Here is a 12,467-nt window from a genome sequence, read left to right as displayed (position 1 = left end):
AAAGAAAAGAAAAAGTGAGACGAGAGGTAAAAATGGACAAGTGTCCGACAGTAGAATTAGGGGTGCAAGATACCCACCTGAGAGAAAAGAAAAAGAAGAGCATCTCATTCTCCTCATAAAGTTTCAAAAGCAAGGAAGGTACGTATCCCCTCAAAGAGCAAAAGTAGAATTAGACTTCCACCACCATTGTTTTCATCATTGTTATCACCATCATCACCATATACCATTCATTCGCCACACATGCACATCTTGATTAAACTTATTGACTTGTTACTTTGGATCCATGGTTTGACTATGCAATAAATGTCTTGTAAGTATGTATATTTTATCTCCCACCTATGAGCTCCAGATATCAAAGCCTTATTAGAGTAGGGTGAGAGAGAAGGCAATGTCACTATGCCTCATACCACAAATACCACATATCTTGAGAGAAGGCATATACCATCACTGCCTTGGTAAGGATCCAAAAATACCACAAAAGAGAGATATGAAAGAATCATACAAGGAATATCTGAGTTTTATTTGAAAATCTGCAAAAATCCCAGAGCTATAGCTGATCAAGAATAAGAGACATGGCACTTGGCTAGACTGTTCTATCTTTTAACCACTCAAGACAGAAGTGACAGTTACAAGTCCCATGGTGAAGGTAAAGTAAGTAAGTTTTAAGTCTTGACAGTTTACTCTAACTCAGAGATGAGATCTTATTTAAAAAGCATGTGTACCGTCAAATTTTTTTAAAAAATATATTGCAACTACTTATGATCCATAGCTAAGTCTATCTTTGCTCAGGGACGAGCAAGAGGTAAGCTTGGGGGAGTTTGTTGACGGTCCTTAAGTATCAAAATTAATTATCAAATAAATAAAGAAAAGGATCCAAATGAAATCAACATCTAGACTTAGGGTTTTATCTGACAGAATTCCACGAGTTTTGGTATTTGTCTATTTCTGCAGGGGGTTATCAGGAAATACGGAAGAAAGGCCCACATGTCAGGATTATGTAAAGATATTAACGTGCTGCGCAATTATCTTACATCTAGAAGACTCCAGAAGCCACGAGACCGAAGCGGAGGCGAAACGGGGCCAGAGGCAGGGCGCCCGCCCTGTCCTACTGGGCGCCCGCCCCCTGTTGGAGTCCAATCAGGACTCTGCTTTGCGGGAAGTCTCCACCGACCTAAAGGATGAATCTAAACCATACAATCTATGTCGGTTTGATCCAAGGGCCCATATTCACTTGAAGGGACTATAAAACCAGACCCCCTGGCCCCTGGAGGAGAGAGCCTCTCAACCCTAATTCATTGTTCCATCAAGGGAGAAGAAGCCTCTGATCAAGATTAGAGCCACCACATCAATTAGATATCTAGATTAGCATAGCTACATAGGATTAGAACTAGAAGGAGTCAATCTTCGATTGGTTTCCGGATCTGTCAAGAGGATTCTTGGTAATTCTCTAATTGTGCTTCTAATTGCTTTCTAATTATCTTTGTTCTTCAATATTATGAATATGACTTTGTTCTACTTCAATATATTGCTTATGACTTTGCTCTACTTGCTTATATTCAAGATTATATTGTTCTTAGTTTATCATAGTTATGTACTTGGCTTAGTTAGATACGATCTATATACATGCTTAGGATCGTATAGCGTTTATCCATCGGATCCATGGGTAAATGATAGATATTGTGTAGGCGTGGTGCTTATACCGTATTTATCTGCGATTGTACCCAATATGCCAGATCGTGGGGTGGTTCGTGATAGTGACAGCTTCATTGATTCTTATATAGTCCCCCTCTCGTGTATTGGGCTGGCAGAGCAACATTATTACAGGGGAGTGATTGCTATGTTTCTCATATTCCTTGCTAATATCACTATGCATGGGCGTAGTCTTGTCTCACAATGATTGCTAAGTATGCTTGCACTAATTATGATAATGCTAGACTATATAGTTAAGAATAACTTAGGGAATATTCTTGTAGTTCGTTCTAATACCATGCTAATGACTTTCTAGAGTATCTAATTGAGGTGCTTATCATATTTATTATGTGGCTAGATCAGATTAGTTATCCTTGTCACTATTATTATTTCATATATCTTTTATGTGACACTTATCCCTGTATGAAGAGTTAGATATAATGTTCTCAATTATACATGCAATGATAGATGCTCAATCTCATATTCTATTCTGTAATCAATAGTGATGATTTCTAATCCCTTCCCAGTGGTAAAAATATAAATAACGATACCTGGAATACTTCCCAGTTAAAATGCTGCATCGGTATTAATCTGTGCGCTTGCAGATCTCATTCATTATTTATTTAGAAGAGCAATTGCATATTTCAATACCGCGTCTCTCATATCATGCTGGGGATGACAACTTGGCTTAAGTGGTGTGAGGAATAGGTTTGGCATTTTTGGCACCGTTACTAGATTTAGAGAACTTTTGGTAATGATATTAAGAATACCCAACACTTGTTAGTTTAGCTTGTGTAGCTTAGTTCTTGCTAGTATAGAGTTGTTTTGTAGCCTTCTCTAGTTGTTGTACTAGTTGTTGTATTTTAGTGTTTAGCCTTCTTGCTAGACTTGTATAGGTGGCTTGCATAGCTTAGTTGTGCTAGTGCTAGAATAGCTTCGCCTTTTGTTTTACTAATCAACTTGTCTAGTTGAAGTTTGTAGAAAATTTAAATAGGCTATTCACCCCCCTCTAGCCATTTGGACCTTTCAGGTGTGCGTATGGGTTTTCTTCACCTTCTCCTGAGAAAGGTTGTTTTTGAATAAATTCTATGTATTCGGGGTCTATCTCAAAACTAGATGCTATGATAGGCTTTGAAGATTTTGGTGGTTCGAGATGTGTGCCCGTAGGTCTATGAAATCCATAGATACACGTGTTTGAATTCATGATAGACCAGAGATCAAGGATTAGATAAGAAGAAAGAATAGCCGAGATAAGGCAAAGGATAAAAGGAAAATATATATATATATATATATTTATTTTTTATAAAATGATTAAGCTAGTTCGTAGTCAACTCAGCAACCGTCTCCCCGGCAACGGCGCCAAAAATGCTTGTTGACACTTGCTAACACCACTTGAATACTAGGTTGTCATCCCCAGCATGGCACTAGAGTGTAGTATGGTATTTATACGCACACAGATAAATCCGCAAGTGCACGGATACCATTGTAGCTTTTACCCAGTTAAAGGTTTTATCGTATCCACAGGGAAACGGGAGAACTGATCTACGCTCTAACTTAACCTAGATAGATAGGTAGGTGTAAATAGGAAAGATGGTAGAATTGAATAAGTACAATATTAAAGGTAAGATAATAATGGGTGATAATATGGGAATAGAGAGTAGAGCAATCTAGTATATGGGCGATAGTAGGAGAATAGAGAGGATAACTATGGTTTCTCTACTTCAAAGGGGTATGTCTATGTCTGGGACGAACCACGTGATAAGAATACACCACAAAGGATGCTTATCCATAGGCCGATAAACCCTACCAATCCTGCTAACGGGAGGTGGACTACAGTGGACCAACGTAACTGTCACCTACGCGGCCTACCACACGATCCGGCTAGACAGGGGATATCCATAAGTAATCTAAGTCTAAGCACCACGCTTCCACCTATACTACAACTCTCACCTATAGCGTCCTATAGATTAAAGTACTCAAAAGAGTTGTGCACCAGAACATACATGGATAGTAATTGCATAATGAAATAGAAGTAGATTACCAGAGTCATCCCATGAGCAAGCTTGATTAGAGCTTGATCATGGCGAATTACAACCGAAGGAAGAACCGACAGGCCGGCCTCTCCTCCAATCCTCCATCGCTCTCCATCTCGCTACTATCTAGATCTACTCTAGTTTAGAGAAGAGAGGAGAGCTCTCATCTCCAAACCCTAGCTTTTGCTCTGTCTATGAATAATGAATAGGGACCAAGGGGTGCCTCCTCCAGGGGCCAGGGGGCCTGCTTATATAGTCCCCTCAAGTGAATCTGGGCCATTGGATCAAACCGACATTGATTGAACGGTTATCCTTGATCCTTTAGGTCGGTGGAGCATAATCCGCGAGATTGAATGTGATTGGTGGAAATAGTAGGGCGGGCGCCCAAGGGGGGAGGGCGGGCGCCCTGCCCCCGGGCCCGATTGTCCACCCGTTCGTTCCCGTGGCTTCTGGAGTCTGCTAGATGATAGAAAATTGCGCGGCACGTTAATATCTCTATGTAAACCCGACATGTGGGCCTTTCCTCTATATTTCCTGATAACCCCCTGCAGAAATAGACAAACACAAAAACTCGTGGAATTCTGTCAGATAAAACCCTAAGTCTAGGTGTTGGTTGCATTTGGATCCTTTTCTTTATTTATTTGATAATTAAATTTGGTACTTAATAACCGTCAACAGATGCCTCTTTACATGTAATTATGATATAATGTTGACTTAACGATGATTTCTAGATTTAATTGCACTAATTAGAGTTATTCATTGGCGTAGTTATAGAATTACCTTAGATCCAACTTCCTAGTTTATCCATTGGCTAACTATTATTATGACTAGTAGATGCTCTGATGATTATCCTTATATATGATACTTGATGATTATGCTATCATTATTATTTATCTATATTTATCTTGTGACCTCTACCTGTTATGAGTAGGTTATAGGAATTGGGTAATATTATTTATTCATTCTTATCAATATAATAGAATATAGTTTAACCCTTAGCCTTCCCGGTGGTATAAATATAAATCGACAACCTGGATACTTTCCTAGGTAAAATGCTACAACGGTATAATTATCTGTCCGCTTGCAGAACCCATTTAGTTTATAATTATGTTTGTATTTGTTATTCTCTGTAAAGCTTTACAGTAGAGCATGTGAATCTATATTAAATTTTTAGCAATATAATTAGGGATGACAACCTACTTTGTGCTTAGGAATATTTGAGTGGTTAGTTGCTATTTGACAAGTTAATTAAATACCGTCTATTTCTGGTGTTGTTACTAGGAGTAGGGTCTATCTCTATTTTTAGTGATGACGGTAGTAAATGTCAACAACTAGGCAGAACACGGGGTCACCGGACGCTCAAGCAGGAGCCACCGGATGCTCAAACCCTGCGTCCGGTGCTCCAGAAGACAACACATGTCAGCTCTTTGAATCTCACGCGTCGATCTCTAACGGTCACATTCGAACCACCGGACGCGGTCAAGTGAGTACCGAACGCGTCCGGTATATATTGGACACGTACGCAGAGAGGTTGTAAAACGTGAGTGGTCACCGGACTCACACCGTCCGATGCTCTCAGTCAGAAGCACCTACTGAAGTCAAGCAACACCGGACGTATGAATAGGGTCTAGCCCGCGTCCGGTCCTGAGCATCCGTTGCTCGCTGTTAACTTGTGTTTGAAACCGAGAGTGCACCGGACACACACACAAGAGTAGCGTCCGGTGCAAACGAGGCTAGCGTCCGGTGCGTGTTTTTTCAGAGAAAAACACTCCGACCACTTATCTAAACTTTCCACCGCCGCAATAGAAAATATACACTTCATTTTCTCAAGTGCCGAATCCCGCCGAGCTTGCGAGTGTGTTACACCACCATGTGTGTACCAACAAGTGCATGTGTGTTAGCATTTTCACAGTTATTTTGTTCGAAGGAGTTAAGTTAGCTCACTAGGTTCTAAAAGCATGCACATGAACAATGACACCTAGTGGCACTTGATAACCGCTTAGCCAAAGAATTCTGTTCTTTATAGTACGACTATCTATCCTAAATGTGATCGCACCCTCTATGGTGTCTTGATCACCAAAACTAAAACCCTAAGCAATACCTTTGCCTTGATCACCATAGGGTTTTGTTTTTCTCTTTCTTCTTTTCCAAGTTGAGTACTTAATGATCTAGTGGTCATCACCATCATCACTATGATCATCACTTGCTCTATCACTTGGCATGTACCAACCTCTTTAAGTCTACGCATACTTAGCATAGAGGTTAGTACTAAGGTTTTATCAATTATCCAAAACCAAACTAGGACTTTTAACGTGTCAAGAAGGTAGCCATCTGATGCAGACAACGCCTGATGCACACATGTATGAACACCTTGCTTGCGACCCTGCTGGTGTCACTGTGTAGCATCGGATGCGCTGGTGCAACAAACTGCATTGGGCCAAAGCACCCATCACGCGTTGGATGTGCCCCTAGGGTCCAATGTGACACTGAGCAGCGTTTGATGCTCGTGACTTTGCCACCTCTTCAAATTCACCTCTGGCGCAGTGGATCTCAAACCCCTCTCTACATCTCAAACTCCATCTTCTTTGCAATGTACCAACACCACCATGTGTAAGTCACCATGTGCAAGTGTTAGCATTTTCTTAAAAGAGTTAGCACTCTCACTAGATCCTAATGCATATGCAATGAGTTAAAACATCTAGTAGCACTTTGACAACCACATTTTAATCCTAAATCACTCGCACACCCTCTATGGTGTCTTGAATGCAAACCAAAAAGCGCATAACCAATTATACCTTTGCCTTAAGCTTTTTATTTTTTTTATTCTTCTTTTGAACCCAAGCACACTGTAATACCCGATTTTAAGGACAAAACCAGATATGCACCATATGTGAGTTTTAGAAACCAAATCTCACATATAGCTACAAATAAGGGGTAATATCAAAAGACAATGCATAAATATATAACGTTCTTAGTATAAAAGAGATAACCTTTGATAACAAACAGCGGATAGACAACTCCAAACTTCGGGTATTAACTCCTCTCCACAGGATCAAACTGACTGGTTGATCACAAGCCTAAAGCAACTCCTGAAGTGTGGGGGAAATTGCAAGAGTGAGCACATATCGTACTCAACAAGTGTAACCAGGGGTTCATGAGGCTCAAATAGCTGACACTGGTTTGACTGCATTTAGCTTTTAATAATGGATAGCATGTTTAATCATTGGATAGCAAATATCAAGGTAGCATAATTAATCCCATAACCACATGATCAATGTATACAAGAATTATGAATAACACATATAAACAATATAACAAACCATCATTTATCATCATTATTCATGTTCATCAGTGTCCATCTATTCCGTCAGTTTTCCAGGCCGCCCGTATCCGTGGGCACGGCTAGTATACCAGATTTAACACTCTGCAGAGGTTGTACATCTTTACCCATGAGTCGTGATTTACCCTTTCGCCCGAGGTCATGAGTCTCTTAACCCCCTTCCTAGGGAGGTCGGCAGGGATCACTATGAAGCCTTTCAAAGGTTTCGTCTAACAAGTTAGGGCCATTAGATTCACTCGGCAGGCAGATATAGAGCCCCCCTTCCATGGCACATAACCCGCAGCCTATACACATGGACAGAGGCCACACTATACCCAACATGTCTAGCCATTCTTACGCTATTTAAGGTAACAACTAACAAGCTAGAAAAAGGTCCTCATACTGAGCTAAAACCAGAGCCATGTAGCCCTTATGGTTGTACGAGTTGTCCCAGCTTTTGCCAAGGGATAAGTCCTTATGGAGGGTCAAGATCAATCTAGCAAAAGCTAGAGTTCTTTCCACCCTTTATGTTCAAGTTGCTAGAAAGCTTATTTTATTGTTTATTGTATATCCAAATATTCTTGTTACAAGATCATGGATTATTAATCAAGCACTAGCAAGAACTACCCAAATGCATATCCAAAATAGGTAACAAGGAATCCAGGATAACAATCATCTATGATTTTGCTAAGGTCATCAAGGTGGACACATGCATATGATATATATTGTATTAATTGTGTATATGTAACAAGGATAATCCCCAGTTATACTTGCCTTGATCAAAGCTCTCCTGAGCCTGCTGGTCTTCAAAGACTTGATCTTGCTCACCAACGTATCGCTCACCGTCTATACCCGATCATCAATCGACAATACGCAATTCCAATGTAGACAATCATACACGAAGCAAACAAGCTATAATTAGAACAATACACCAAACAGTGGTAAAACAAATATAAAAGTTTATCAAAATATTCTACGCAGCACTACGATCACACAAACGTAAAGTTCACGAAAATCGGAGTTAAAACGAAGAAGATATGGATTTTCTAAGATTTCCTATAGAAAAGTAATTAATTAATTAAGGTCACAAAATTAAAAAGTTTCAAATTAGTGAAACAGTGAGACTTTCATGTAGAGCTTATTATTATGAACCTAACGCAATTTGAGTGGGTTAAAACGGAGTCCAGGTGGAGAAGATATGGCCTAAACAAACTAGTGTATTTTCTTTGTATTTCTAGATTTGTTTTTCTAAAGAGAAACGGCAACAAAACTTACATGATGTTATCATGTGATCATGGTGACGTCATCAAGCTAACCATCGCAGTAGCTGGTAAACGGCCGCTGCTACGACGTTCTCTTTTTGAAATGACCTTAGATAAAAAAAAACTCTCTAAATAAACTTTGTAAGTCTTAAAAAGTTATGAAACTTTTTAGTTGATAACATTTTGATTTGAAATCATCTTGTCATGCAAAACTACATCTTTATTTGAATATTTTTAATTTTGATTTTCTAAAATTACCTCGGATAAAAAACTCCCTAAACAAACTTTGTAGGTCTCGAAAAGTTATAAAACTTTTGTAGTTGATAACTTTTTTATTTAAAATCATCTTGTAATGAAAAACTACGTTTAAATTTCTCAAATTTGAAATTCAAATTTTGTAAACGATATCGGATGGAGAAAATTCCTAAATAAAAATTATAGATCTAGAAAAGTTATGAAACTTTGTTGGTGACAACTTTTTTATTTAAAATCGTTTAGAGGCTCAAATAATCAATTTACATATGATTTTTTTGAAGCCTCAGAAACATACCATTCATCATCTATTTATCAACTTGGAGCCTCAAGACATGCTTAGTACATGCCTAGTCCCTCGCAAGCGAATAGATATCAGATCGTGTCGTTGGCAATGGGTATAAATTTTGCATCATAGGCTGAACCAGGAAAGAAAGAATAAGTCAAAGGTTTTCATTGAAGATAGAATTTTTTAAGCCTCAGAAATATATCATTCATCATCTGTTCATCGACTTGGAGCCTCAAGACATGCTTAGCACATGCTTACCTCACAAGCAAACAGATATCAGATCATATCGTCTAGCAACGTGCATAAATTTATCATCATAGGCTGAAGAAGGGAAGGAACAAGGAAGAATAAAATTTAAAAGTTTTGGGGACGGCCACCGGCAGGTCACACGGGAGGCGCTCCGCCGCAGCCCGAGGACACCGTCACGCCGCACGGACGCCCCGCGGTCAGGCGGTGCCGTTGGGGCCTAGCCTCCAGACCACCACATCAGGGGAGAGGGAGAGGAAGGAACGGGCGGCGGGAGGGCCGGCATTGTGAGAGACGGAGAGAGCGAGGGTGGCTGTGGGTCTGCCTTTTTTTCTTTTTTTTGCTGAGACAAGGGAGAGGGGCTGGTATATATGTGACATTGCGCATAGTAGCTCAGACTAGATCCGAACGTCCAAGCTGTGATCCAACGGCTGAAAACATTTTGAATGACGTGTCCGTCGTGAGCCCCTGGAGAATACCACGGAAGTTATGTGTAGAATTATCCACATCGACATGGTTTTGTGTTTGAGAGGAACCATTGTTTGATGAGCGTAAATCTAACTATTTTTTGTAAATGCAAAGCAGTAAGAAAATGATGGAATAAGCATTGCTATGCACCTGATTTGAGGTCTGCGCCGTCTGGTCTGTAATTAGACCTAAAATTTCCTGCTGCAATGCTTGTGTTTGGCCTACAACATCGTCCATGTACACCTTCGATGGTCCTGGTGTAATGGCTGCATTTATATTAGCAGTGTTAGCTCTAAAGAAGGCATTGCATTTATATTATGCAAGAGAAAACAATTTGGAGAGCATCTTCAGAACGAAACCTATTCAAATATCCACATGCCCCGTGGAGACATCTATTCCGTAATTGCTTTTGGGCAGGATATCAATCTCATAAACAGTAATGCAGGACTGCATGAGCTTAGATAATGTTACTGTCTCCATTAAGTATTTGCTAGAAAGCATCAAGATTCAAGAATAGATTAACCTTTGATTTTGCCGATCAGCAATTTAAACTATCAAGGGAGTAGATTAACCATTTACTTTGCTCAACCTAAGCTGAGACCTGGAAATTTGATCATTTGTGAATTGATAAGACGAAATTCTATAGGCTTACATGTTTTCTTTTGACATAGAATGATTAGCAGAACTGAATCAAAACATAGAGAAGTTATAACCTTCAAGCAGTAGTGGGTGTTCAGCTTGGCAGAAGAGTTTGTTTCTCGTCTTTGCAGAATGTTGAACGTAACCTGCAAATATATTTTTTTGAATATGCAGATACAAAATATTACATGAATTGCTATACATACTGTAATTAATATGGTGTAGTAGTGAAATTACAGATGAAGCAAAGTTGACCTATTGAGAGATATCTTTGTGTTGTAGACCGACGAGAAAAATGATGGAGGCATTAGTCAGTACGTAAATCAAAGCATGGATCTGCACCTGTCAAAAAAAAGCACAGATCTGCAGCTGAGGAAGCAAGACTAAATGAAAACTTCATAAATCACTATCAAATCAAAGCACTGATCTGCTGATAAGGAAGATGAAAAGATGAGAAACGAAGGAAACCTAAGTGTAGGGTACGCGTCCGACGTCGATGTTCGAAAATCCAAGGCGAGAATCACGACCGTCGCTGGTACGGCCGCGGCGGAGGCCTGCTCGTGCTGGGGCTCTCGCAGTCACTGACGGGACTACTGCACCCGAGCGTAGCAGCGGGTGGCCGTGTCCGCGAGCACAGAAACCTAGGGTTTCGAGGAGCATCCGTTGGAGAGCACCTATGCCGCCAGCCACCGGAGGGCCCTGCTCGGAGAGCCCTGCTGACGCCATGCCGTGGCCGGGGATGGCCGCCGGTAGGTCGCATGGCACCACCGCCCAAGGACACCTCCGCGCCGCAGTCAGGCGGTGCCGTTGGGGCCCGGCCTCCAAGCCACCACATCGGGGGAGAGAGAGAGGAAGGAAGGGGAAGCGGCGGGAGCATGGGGCGCGGGAGGAAGAGCGTCGCCACGGCCGTCGCATCTGGACTCGGGAGAGGCCGCCATCGGGAGAGACGGAGAGAGCGATGGGAGGTCGTGGGGGTCTGTCTTTTTTTTTCTTTTTTTTTGCCGAGACAAGGGTGAGGGGCTGGTATATATGTGGCGCAGCGCACAGTAGCTCGGACCAGATCCGGACGTCCAAGCTGCGATCCAACGGCTAAAAACATTTTGGCCGACGTGTCCGGCGTGAGCTCCCGGAGAATAACACAAACATAATGTGTAGAATTCAAATGAACCTGTACAAAATTGTCGCGGGAAATCGTGTGGTGGAGGATAGGAACGTGAACAATACGGCACTACAGAAAAGTAGATGAAGGTGATATGCATGTGCCCATTAGTGCAGACGCAATATGATGTTACATCGAAGACGCTGCACTCGCTAGTTGCAGAGAGAGAGAGGGGTACTCCGCCCTCCGTTTACAAAACAAAAAAACCGTGCTAGTCAAATATGTCAAGTTCGATCAATTTTATAGTACATAGTATTTGTATTTATATCTTTAAATAAATTTATTATAAAAATATATTCTATAACTAATTTAATATTATTTATTTTATTTGTTAATACTTTTTCATATAATAATTTTTGTCAAAGTTAAATCACTTTGACTTCTCGAAATATAAGAATTGCATTCTTTTGTGGATAGAGAAAGCAGGTGATTTGATGCGTCCAGAGTATGGTTATGAGATGACTTTAATGTCGACAAATATTGACGCATGCTATATATCTCCGTTCTAAAAAAAACGCAAATATTTTCTCTTTTAGAATGAATTAGGTGCTGTTTGGTTTCAACGATGTAAACGTAACATATAAATGGGATGATGTCATAGCGCGTGAGCACGCAAACACTACTAGAATACACTAGTTTTTCCTAGAGTTAGAACCCTAGGGAAACACCTAAAAACAGTAGGGAAATATTTTCCCTAGAACTTTTTTTTTAGGAAAAGCACTAGGGACGATTTTGACGAGAAAGAAGAAGTGCCCTAGGATTTTTAATTCAATAATAGGGAAATAAACTTTCCCTAGAGATTAACAACCGTAGGAAACTTCACCTAGAGATTTTTTCCCTATGATTTCTTTAAGGCCTTGTTTAGTTCTAAAATTTATTTGCTTTGGGCTACTATAGCATTTTCGTTTTTATTTGACAAATATTGTCCAATCGTGGATTAACGACTAAGCTCAAAAGATTCATCTCATGATTTACAGTCAACTTGTGTGAAGCGCCCCTGGTAAACCAGGAACTCAAATGTGATACAATACTAGTCCCAGGAGGCTAGTAACACATTTATTACATCAGATAAGTTTCAGCGCAGTAGTCTCGGAAAGCGTGGACAAGGAAG

General features: G+C 40.5%; 1 long non-coding RNA gene across 4 annotated transcripts; it reads right to left on the bottom strand.

The window, feature by feature from the left end:
- Positions 7,829 to 11,239, bottom strand: LOC110435003. Of its 4 annotated transcripts, XR_002452650.1 has the most exons (7): positions 10,666 to 11,239; positions 10,453 to 10,539; positions 10,272 to 10,343; positions 9,709 to 9,824; positions 8,854 to 9,558; positions 8,317 to 8,411; positions 7,840 to 7,887 (listed from the first exon to the last, which is right to left on the bottom strand). It is a non-coding gene; the product is annotated as an uncharacterized LOC110435003 (long non-coding RNA). The 4 variants fall into 4 exon arrangements; XR_002452652.1 differs by lacking the exon at positions 8,854 to 9,558 and having other exon boundaries at positions 7,853 to 7,887; positions 10,666 to 11,216; XR_002452649.1 differs by lacking the exons at positions 8,317 to 8,411; positions 8,854 to 9,558 and having other exon boundaries at positions 7,829 to 7,887; positions 10,666 to 11,215.

Source organism: Sorghum bicolor, chromosome 4, assembly GCF_000003195.3.
Source record: "Sorghum bicolor cultivar BTx623 chromosome 4, Sorghum_bicolor_NCBIv3, whole genome shotgun sequence".
In the NCBI taxonomy this organism is placed as follows: domain Eukaryota; kingdom Viridiplantae; phylum Streptophyta; class Magnoliopsida; order Poales; family Poaceae; genus Sorghum; species Sorghum bicolor.
This window is presented reverse-complemented; position numbering and strand designations above follow the sequence as displayed.